This window comes from Gadus macrocephalus, chromosome 13, assembly GCF_031168955.1.
Source record: "Gadus macrocephalus chromosome 13, ASM3116895v1".
Taxonomy (NCBI): domain Eukaryota; kingdom Metazoa; phylum Chordata; class Actinopteri; order Gadiformes; family Gadidae; genus Gadus; species Gadus macrocephalus.
In genome coordinates, this window is record NC_082394.1 from 12325736 (window position 1) to 12334736 (window position 9001).

At 44.2% G+C, this 9001-nt stretch overlaps 1 long non-coding RNA gene across 1 annotated transcript; it reads left to right on the forward strand.

Moving 5' to 3' along the window:
• The first annotated feature begins 7220 nt into the window (after positions 1-7220).
• Positions 7221-8117, forward strand: LOC132470540 (uncharacterized). Its single transcript, XR_009528668.1, has 2 exons — positions 7221-7639; positions 7886-8117. It is a non-coding gene; the product is annotated as an uncharacterized LOC132470540 (long non-coding RNA).
• The last annotated feature ends 884 nt before the right edge of the window (positions 8118-9001 follow it).

The window sequence follows — 9001 nt, forward strand, 5'->3', positions numbered from 1 at the left end:
GACATGAAGTCAAAGACGACAACCACTAATGACCCTATATCTCCATAGATAATGACACCAAACAGGAATTAAAATGCACTCGCTCATCTTTATGAACGGTAATTAACCTGCATGCGTGTCCCCCTTACAAAATCAGCCCTTAATCAAAGTGGAGAGAGAAGGGAACCCTGGTATAAAAATCGACCCTTTGTACGCTATTGCCAGGAGGGCTGTATTTACCCATGAATAGTTGCAGACGTCGCTGTGTTTAAGCCCATGAAGTGAGACATCATCTTGTAATTAGCTCGAAAGAGACTTTTATTTTTTCCGTTGCGTGATTGCATTTTGGACTACTCACTGAGCTGCATCAATGGAACCGGATTATTATAGCCGTAGAGAAAGCGGATGGTTACTGATGGGAATTGGGGGGTTTTAGAAGACCCTTGACATAAGCATTTACAATATGGGGTGCCTTGGGGTAATGTGTATTAAATTACATTTATGCTTACAAATTCTGAGAGAATGGGCCTGTAAGAAGATGCACTATAAAGATGGGACCAAAAAAAATCCTGCTCTGTATACTGCTTGAAAATCCATGGCTGCTGTATTCTGGCAGGAATTTAACAAGAGTGGGGCCTTTCAAGGTGAATGAATCAGGGCGTTTTTAAATGCAACATAAGTAGATGTGTCATTCATTTACGCCAGTACTTCCCCTCAGAACATGATGAGTTTGTTGCACTTACTCTACAACGTCCTGTGCTACAGTTATGTCTCTGTTTGGAGGTGAGGACGTTTTTGGGCTGGGTCATTGTTAATGGTAAACATGAAGGAAAGGCTGATGATGCCGGGAACACTCAAACTAGACAGGGGATGACATCCAAAAAGCCGCTGACGTCAAAACACCTCAATTGTGAAAGTTGCCGTGCTGTTGTGTTTCCAGAGAAGAGTAAGCATTTTTGCATTTGACGGTGATGCTGTCCAAAGCTGTCGCCATATTTCAATATGAAGCCCCAAATCTATTTAAACAAGGAAAAACGTTCTCGACGCATGGTATTTAAAGAGCTTTTATTTGACATCCAAAGCATTCTCAGTTTACAAGGACATCCAGAAGGCTAGAACCAAGATAATTAAGACTAAAATGTCTTTCTGAATCAATATGAACCAGGTTAAAGTAGCTGTTTGAGAACATTGCACTTGTCACACATAATTACATTAATGCTTTATGTTGCGCTTAAAGCCAGGCAATGAAAAAATGAAAGCTCTACAACAACAAAAAGTTTGTTATTAGTTTTGTTAGCATAGTGCTGTTAGGTACGCAAGCTTACCTTTTCAATGGTATGTAAATGTGAGGACACTGGGAAAATTAATTGCTGACTTATATAACATTTGGTAGTAGTGAAACAATAAAGAAAATGTAGCACCTTAAGTAGGCCGGTTCAAATTATTTGTTGAAAAGACACATTTCTTGATAAGCTATATTTAGAAAACCAAAAAAAGATGGTTACTACCAACAAGTAAAACTAACAAATAGGAACTGGAATGGGTGGATGGATTGACGGAGATGTACATGGATAGAACACAGAACAATACAACACCAAACAAAGATCAAATAAGGCAGCATCAATGAGGCAGTGGAGAGGAAGGAAAGAGTTTGAGTGAGGGAGAAAAAAAAAAAAAGTCCACCGTTTTTTTCCCCTGTGTCTTTTGCATGTGATGAGAGTTGTGTGGGTCATTGGTCCTGTTTCCCTCCAGCTCGCCTGTCAACTTAGATCTATGTCGACTGGCCTCACCAGGGGCAGCTTTTAAAGGATATCAGTTTGTGGAGGAAAGGGGCAGGCGGGGGCGGGCACCAAGCTGAGAGAGCTGTGTGTGGGGGGGGGGGGGGTTAGCGTGATGTCCCCCAGATTGAGCACAGTCCCTCAGGTTCCAATCCCAGTGCAGTGCGTGACTGTTGACTCATGTAGACCTTTTCCAGTTGCCATTTATAGGGACATGTGACACACTGTGTGTGTGTGTGTGTGTGTGTGTGTGTGTGTGTGTGTGTGTGTGTGTGTGTGTGCACATGCATGATTGCCGGTGAGGAAATATATGTGTCTTACGTGAGCTTTCGATGCATCACGTTGTTTCCTGTGTGTGCATGTGTGTCGATGGAGTCGGATGTGTGTGTGAGTGTGTGGGCGGGTGGGTGGCTGTGTGTGTCATTCCATGCAAGAATGGAGCAACACAGCCATGTCAGTTCAGTTTTGTGTTCCTGGGACAGGAAAGGTGAGCTCCTCACACGGCGGATGTCGGGGAGGGTTTAGTCATACACAGAAGAGCACAAGGATTACACCAGGCAAAGTGTAACAGGTTTCCACAGCGAGCGCTGGCGTGTTTTAGGTCTGTGTTGCGATAACAGCGAACAGACAGATTTTATACGGCACGGGTTGCCAGAGGATCAGTGGAACTCCACAGGGGAGAGGTGAGCCCTGGGGATTAAAATGTTACGTTCTGCTGTGAGCAGTCGGAGATGGATGTCTTGGATTGTTTTGAGCTTAAACTGCTGTGTTAACATTATGTTAACACATTGGAGTCTCCAAGTCAGATTTAATGGGTGTTTTTTACATGGTACACAAAATCACCATAGAGCATCAAATACCTTGGCATTTTGATCCTCTATCTGTAAAATCAATATAGTGGACAATAATACTTTTACTGTGTGCAGACATGTGTCTGCATGTGTGTGTGTGTGTGTGTGTGTGTGTGTGTGTGTGTGTGTGTGTGTGTGTGTGTGTGAGAGAGAGAGAGTGTGTACGTGGGTGTGAGTGAGGGAGAGGGTTTGTGAGCCTTTGAAAGTGTGTGAATATAAGCCTGTGTGAATGTGTGTGCTGCTGAGTGTAAGTGTATATGAAAGTGTGAATGCCTGTGTGAGGGTTTGTTTGTGTGTGTGTGTCTGTGCCGGTGCATGTGTTAATGACCACATAATGTGTGTGTGCGTGCGTGTGTGTGTTTGTGAGAGAGAGAAAGAGAGGGGGAAAACGCTGTGTGTTTGGGCAGGACTGTCGTGTGTGTGTGTGCGTGTGCGTGCGCGTGCGCGTGCGTGTGCGTGTGCGTGTGAGAGGGGGACACACTGTCTGTCTGGGCTGGACTGGCATGAGTGAATGGGTGTGTGGTGTGAGGCGTTCACTCTGGCTGTGTGTTGAGTGAGTCATTGAACCGGTGACCCCGGCTGCGCGCGCTGCTTCCTCTTAGCCTGCCGGGGAGCACTTCTAATTAGAGCTGCCAGCCCTGACAGGAATCCCATCAAAGCCCACCCGCTCTCAAATGGCACTTGCCTATTTGTCACCGCCATTCGGGAAATGTGGGGAAAACCGACTAGGTGACACTTTCCCGTCACCCTAGTTTATCTCTTTCTTTCTCTTTTATTCCTTTCTTCTCGCACTCTCTCCCTCTCGCACTATCTCACTCTCTCTCTCTCTCTCTCCCTCTCTGTCAATCCCCCCTCTGTCACTCGCTATCTGCCCCTCTATCTCCAAACATACTGTTTTCTCTCTCTCTCTCCCTAGGAGACTTCTTCTCGCCCTACTCTGCTCTCATACACTCTCCAACCAATGGCTCCCCACTCTCTCTGTCTCTCTCTCTCTCTCTCTCTCTCTCTCTCTCTCTCTCTCTCTCTCTCTCTCTCTCTCTCTCTCTCTCTCTCTCTCTCTCTCTCTCTCTCTCTCTCTCTCTCTCTCACAAACATACTGTTTTCTTCCCCTCTCTCTCTGGCTCTCCATCTTGCAAACATAGTTATATTTCCCTCTCTCTCTCTGCTTCTTTTCCCTCCCCCTTTTGCACCGCCCCAGGTTTTTAAGTCTGTAAAAAACTAGAGCACACTTTGGGGTTTGCTTGATTGCTTTTGGAGTGAGGCCAGGGTTAAGAATATCTCCTCCCTGTTCCGTTTAGTGTTCCACTGCAGTCTGTGCAAGCAAGTAATTGGCAACAAACAACTCCCACACTTTGACATTTGTTTATATTTTTAACAGTGGAAACTATAAAGGACAAAAGATATAAATAGATATAGATAGGTTTAGAATAGTTGAATTGCCAAGTACAGTTGAAGACCAGTGGAGGGAGATGGAAGAATAGTTTTCTATGGATGTTTCTTACTTTACGATGCCATGGCAACTGAAGGCCCTTGGTAGAGTGAAGTGAGAGACGAGGAACACAGCAGACTCTATGCATTCCGAAATGTCCCACATCTCGTTCCAATCAACAATCCAACCAACGTTAAGGATATAGATATAGGAAGAAAAACTTTTTTACATCCAAGAAAGCTTATCTGCATTAGCAGTATAATAACATAATAACAGTATAATAATAAATGAAGAAATGGAAGCGATTAACTATCTTGTGTCTCAGTGACGGTTTCAGTATATGCACAAATTGTCAGGGTTCTGGGTTTGAGTTTCATGTGTTGGACTTTTATTTTGGTTTTTCAGTGATATCTCCTGGGCTTGATCTCCCTGTGTTTGTTTGTAGTCTTCAGTTTCTATGTGTTTATGTTTACGGTCCCGTAATAGCCCTTGTGTATTTCCTGGTTTGTGTTAGTGTGATTCACTTCCCGTTCTTTGTTGTCCTATCCATGTGCTTCAGTTTGGTTTCCCTTGGCTTGTGATTCTGTGTCTCCGCCCCTCACCTGAGTCCTGCGTACTATCCTCGTCATTACCTTGTTCCCTGCCCACCTGAGTCTAGTTATTAGTTTGAGGTTGATTATTGTCTTTTCCAATGTTCTACCTTGTTCCCTGCCCTCCGGTGTCTTGTTAGTCATGTGTATTTAAAGGGGACTTATTATACCACCAGGTGTGAGTGTGATTAGCCTTACAAGCCGTTTCGAAAAAATAGGCCTAATATGACATCACTAGTGGGTGTGTCCACCTAGATCTGTGCTGGATAGATGAGCAATGTTTACTTCAGTCCACTGGGTAGGCTGGTAGATAGATCTATCCAGCACAGATCTAGGTGGACACACCCACTAGTGATGTCATATTAGGCAGATTTTCGAAACGGCTTGTAAGGCTAATCACACTCACACCTGGTGGTATAATAAGTCCCCTTTAAGTCCTTGCCTTGGTTAAGTTCCTTGCTCGATCATTGTTTCTGATGTCGCGTGCACCTTGTGCCTCGTGTTTCATGTATCCAGAGCTTTGAGTGAGTAACACCGTTGTTTGGAAAATATTCTTTGCAGTGCATTTTGGGTCCTCAACCTTAATAGCAAACGTGACACAAATATGCTGAATTATGCTGCACAAACTACACATAAGGCAGTAGTCATAACCTCACACCGTCTTCGAGTGCATCAATACATATACTGTTATATCGATATATAATATAGAGTGATATATCTATCAAGCTATATCTATACTTGAATATGTTTCTATATAAATAAACACATACGTATAAAATCTTGTTTTTTTCACCACATGACATGTGTGTGGGTGGCATATTTCCCGTTGCGTTTCCTGTGCGTTCAAAAGGTCATTTAACTAAATTAGAAATGGCTATTTTTTCTATAAAGTTTCCATATTCAACTCTACTCCACTCTTGTTTTAGAGGACTTTTTTTTTGTTTAGTCTTTATCTCGACTGTAGCGGTAATGATGGAGTCCCAGAGGGCAGTATCCCTTTACCCTCTGAGGCTCTGCTGTGTACACGTAGCCTCCTACACTGAGTGACCCAACCCCTCCAAAACGTCTCTCTCTGAGCCATATTTCAAGGCGATGGTCCCAGGGTCAATGCAGAAAACCCAGTGTATCAGAGAGACGAGGACACAGGGAGGGGAGCTACCGCAGGGCGAGATCCTGCTTGATGGCGGCATCAAAGGACTGTTCGCCGTGCACTGGTCTCCACCACCGCATTAACATTCATCCTCCGCTCGCATGATCTACAATGCGAAATTCAAATCTCTCTCTCTCTCTCCCTCGGATTCCTTTTGTTTTACTGTGTCTCTCTACCTCTCTCTATTCTCGCTGCGCTCTCCCTCGTTTTATGTCACTCTCGCTCTCTCCGCGCCACAGAGCTTCACCCTGCGTGTGATGTGACCTTTGGAGCGGCCCCACTTTGCATCCCTTCACAAGTAAACTACAAACCAAACATTTCCCGCTTGTTGTTTCCTTTGGTGTTGGGTCGGGGGAAGGCTCAAAAGCGTTCTGCCCGATCATCGCTCACAGTCGGTCTCCGGTGAGGGAACATCCGGCCTTTTTTCACCGAGGGTGGGAGGGGGGGGAGGTGGGGGAGGGGGGGAGGTGGGGGAGGGGGCGGCGGAGTAACAGGCACCCTGCGGTAAAGCAAACGCTCGGACCTCTCGCTCAGAAACATAAACACAGAGCGTCTCTCCTCAAAGACTTCCCTTTATCATCTGGGCACGCTGCCAAGGTCTCCTCCTCGGCTGAGCTGCTCCCCCCCCCCCCCCCCACACACACACACACACCCGGTCCGCGCCGTGGTGCTCTGTCAGGGAAGATGCATGGGGGTCGGTGCTCGGAGGTCAGGTCCGCCTCTGTGTGGCTGCGCCGGGAACGAACCGAGCTCCCGTCTCTCATTGGTTTGTCACGAATGCACTGTTGACTCTACATCTGCCAGGAGGCTCCTGTCACGTGATGACCCTTGACGCACAGGATTCACGTGGAGGCAGGGAGTTAAAGCGGGGAACGCAAAACCTTGGTGCTCTGTTTACGTCAACAGTTTGCAAACCCAATGATTTATTGCACATTATTGCGGATTCACCCTCTATAGAGACTGTACTCTAACTCTACTGCACTTATCTCACACTGCGTCATGCACATGGGATCAGATGAAAGCCTGAAAAGGCCTGGAGGCATATCATTTATTTGTGTGTGTGGATGAGTTCACAAATTTGGAACAACGGACTAACGGACGGCTAGTTATCGCCAGGGGGATTGAATGCTTATAGTTTTCAACAAAAAATGCTACCAAGTCACTCTACTTAGTGACTTGTGTTTAGCTTTACTAACCTTATTAACCTTGTATCATTAAACCATTCGACTTGAACTGACTTTCAAAAGGAAGTGGTTCTGTTTGTGAGGTTTAACAATTGCTAAACTTATGAAGGTATAATAGTAGTTCTTTTTAAATATTTTTTAATGAATAAACTTGTGATTGTTGTTGTGTAAACCGAAAACAGTGGCAGATAATTGATGTTCACACCACGATATCGATTTGCTACAATTCGTGCAAATCGATATCGATTCGTGTTATTGCAGGTTAAAACATATTCTTGGTAGGTGCAACCCAAAGTAGGTCAACTAGCATACGTGCTGAAAATCGACTCCTGTGCTGCAGGTCATCCATACTCAGAGGCTTGGAGAAACCCCTTGAATTTACATCATGGCCAAAGAAGATGGATAAGTATAACTGCACAATGTTTGCATAATGTAAATCAAGTGTACATTATTGTCTGTGGATTGTAAGCAAAAGTGATTCATTTTTATTATCACAAGTGTAGTGTGTTATTTGCTTGTCAACTTTGACAAAATGTTCAGCTTGTCAGAATCCTGCTCACAAGCAGAATGGGATGCAGTCGAATCCGGTGCTAGACCGAAAGATACACTGTACCATGGGGACACTGTACCTGTACCATGGAGAAATGCAAGTGGCTAATGCCAACAAATGTCTAAAGGGTATTATGCAGCTAATGCAAAAGTTAAATCAGCAATACGACATTCCCCATCTATTTCTCATTCATCGATGCTCTATTCTAGTTCCCACGCTGTCATTGCAGATCCCGCCCCCTGTTCTCTCAACCAATCAGAAACACTTTCTGCATTCAAACAGGTGCACCAAACTCAGAATGTATGTATGTATATATATATATATATATATACCTCTCGGCCTTGCTCATATCTGCTGTTTGTGACTTGTTGCAGCCCTCCTCCACCACCTCCTCCTCCGGCTTATCTCCATCCGCCTCCCTCAGGAGGACATGAGGCCCTCAAGGCAGGATCTCCAGCCATAGTCACCATACCACCAGCGTCTAGACACATTCAAGGAGAAACCATCTCCCTGCAGACTTCATGGATCCATCATCCCATGACATCATTTGATGGTGTCTAATCGCCAAATGTGTTGCTGTCATTAGATGTTGTGGTTCATTTTAAATACTAGTCTCTCCTGATTTAAAATGTTGTTATTTATTCTGGAGATATTTAAGGCTTTATTTAAGTTCTTTGTTCAACATATGCTTGCCATTTCTTCAGATTCCTGCAGCTCCTGCCTCATTGAAATACTCTTTTGCTAAACGTCAGTAGCAGAAACTAGAGGAATGGCTGGAAGACCACTGAACCTGTGTTTTTTACTTGACTTGATCAAGGATTGTGATGTGTTAGACTGGACATGGGCAATGATGCTTACTTACAACCCCAGGCTCAGCTTCATATAGTGAATCCTGGCTACTGTAACTTTGTTGAAAGGAACAAAAACAGCCTATTGGTTGAACGGATTTTGCCAATTCTATCTATTTTTCAGAGAAAATATGCTTCCAGAAATGTTGCCCTGTTAATATTTTTTAAATTCTAAGCTAGAACAAATTACTTGTGTAATATATTTGTTGTTATAATTTATTTATTATTGTATGCCATTTTTCTGTTACTCTACTGGGACAACAGAGGCTGACAATATAGAACAAATTACACAAAAGTCATCACTCATGGAAAGTGTTTCACCTGGTTCTGTTATTGCTTGACCAGGATTGTGATCTAGCGAACAAATACCTCAAATCAGTCAACAATCCCTGCAACCCTGCACCTGAATGCTTGCCTGAATGCCATTGGCTTCTTTCAAAAACTCCAACCTTTGATGAAGTAGATGCATTTCATTGTGCCAAACACGCAAAACCGTTGAACATGAAATGTTGAACCTGAAAGCCAAAACTTAGAGGGAAGGTTGCGTCTCAACCTCAGCAGCACTAAAATAAACTGCTCACATTTAAGTGCACACAAAGGGTTACAGGAGATCTATGGCTTACAAAGCTGAAAAACCTTCAA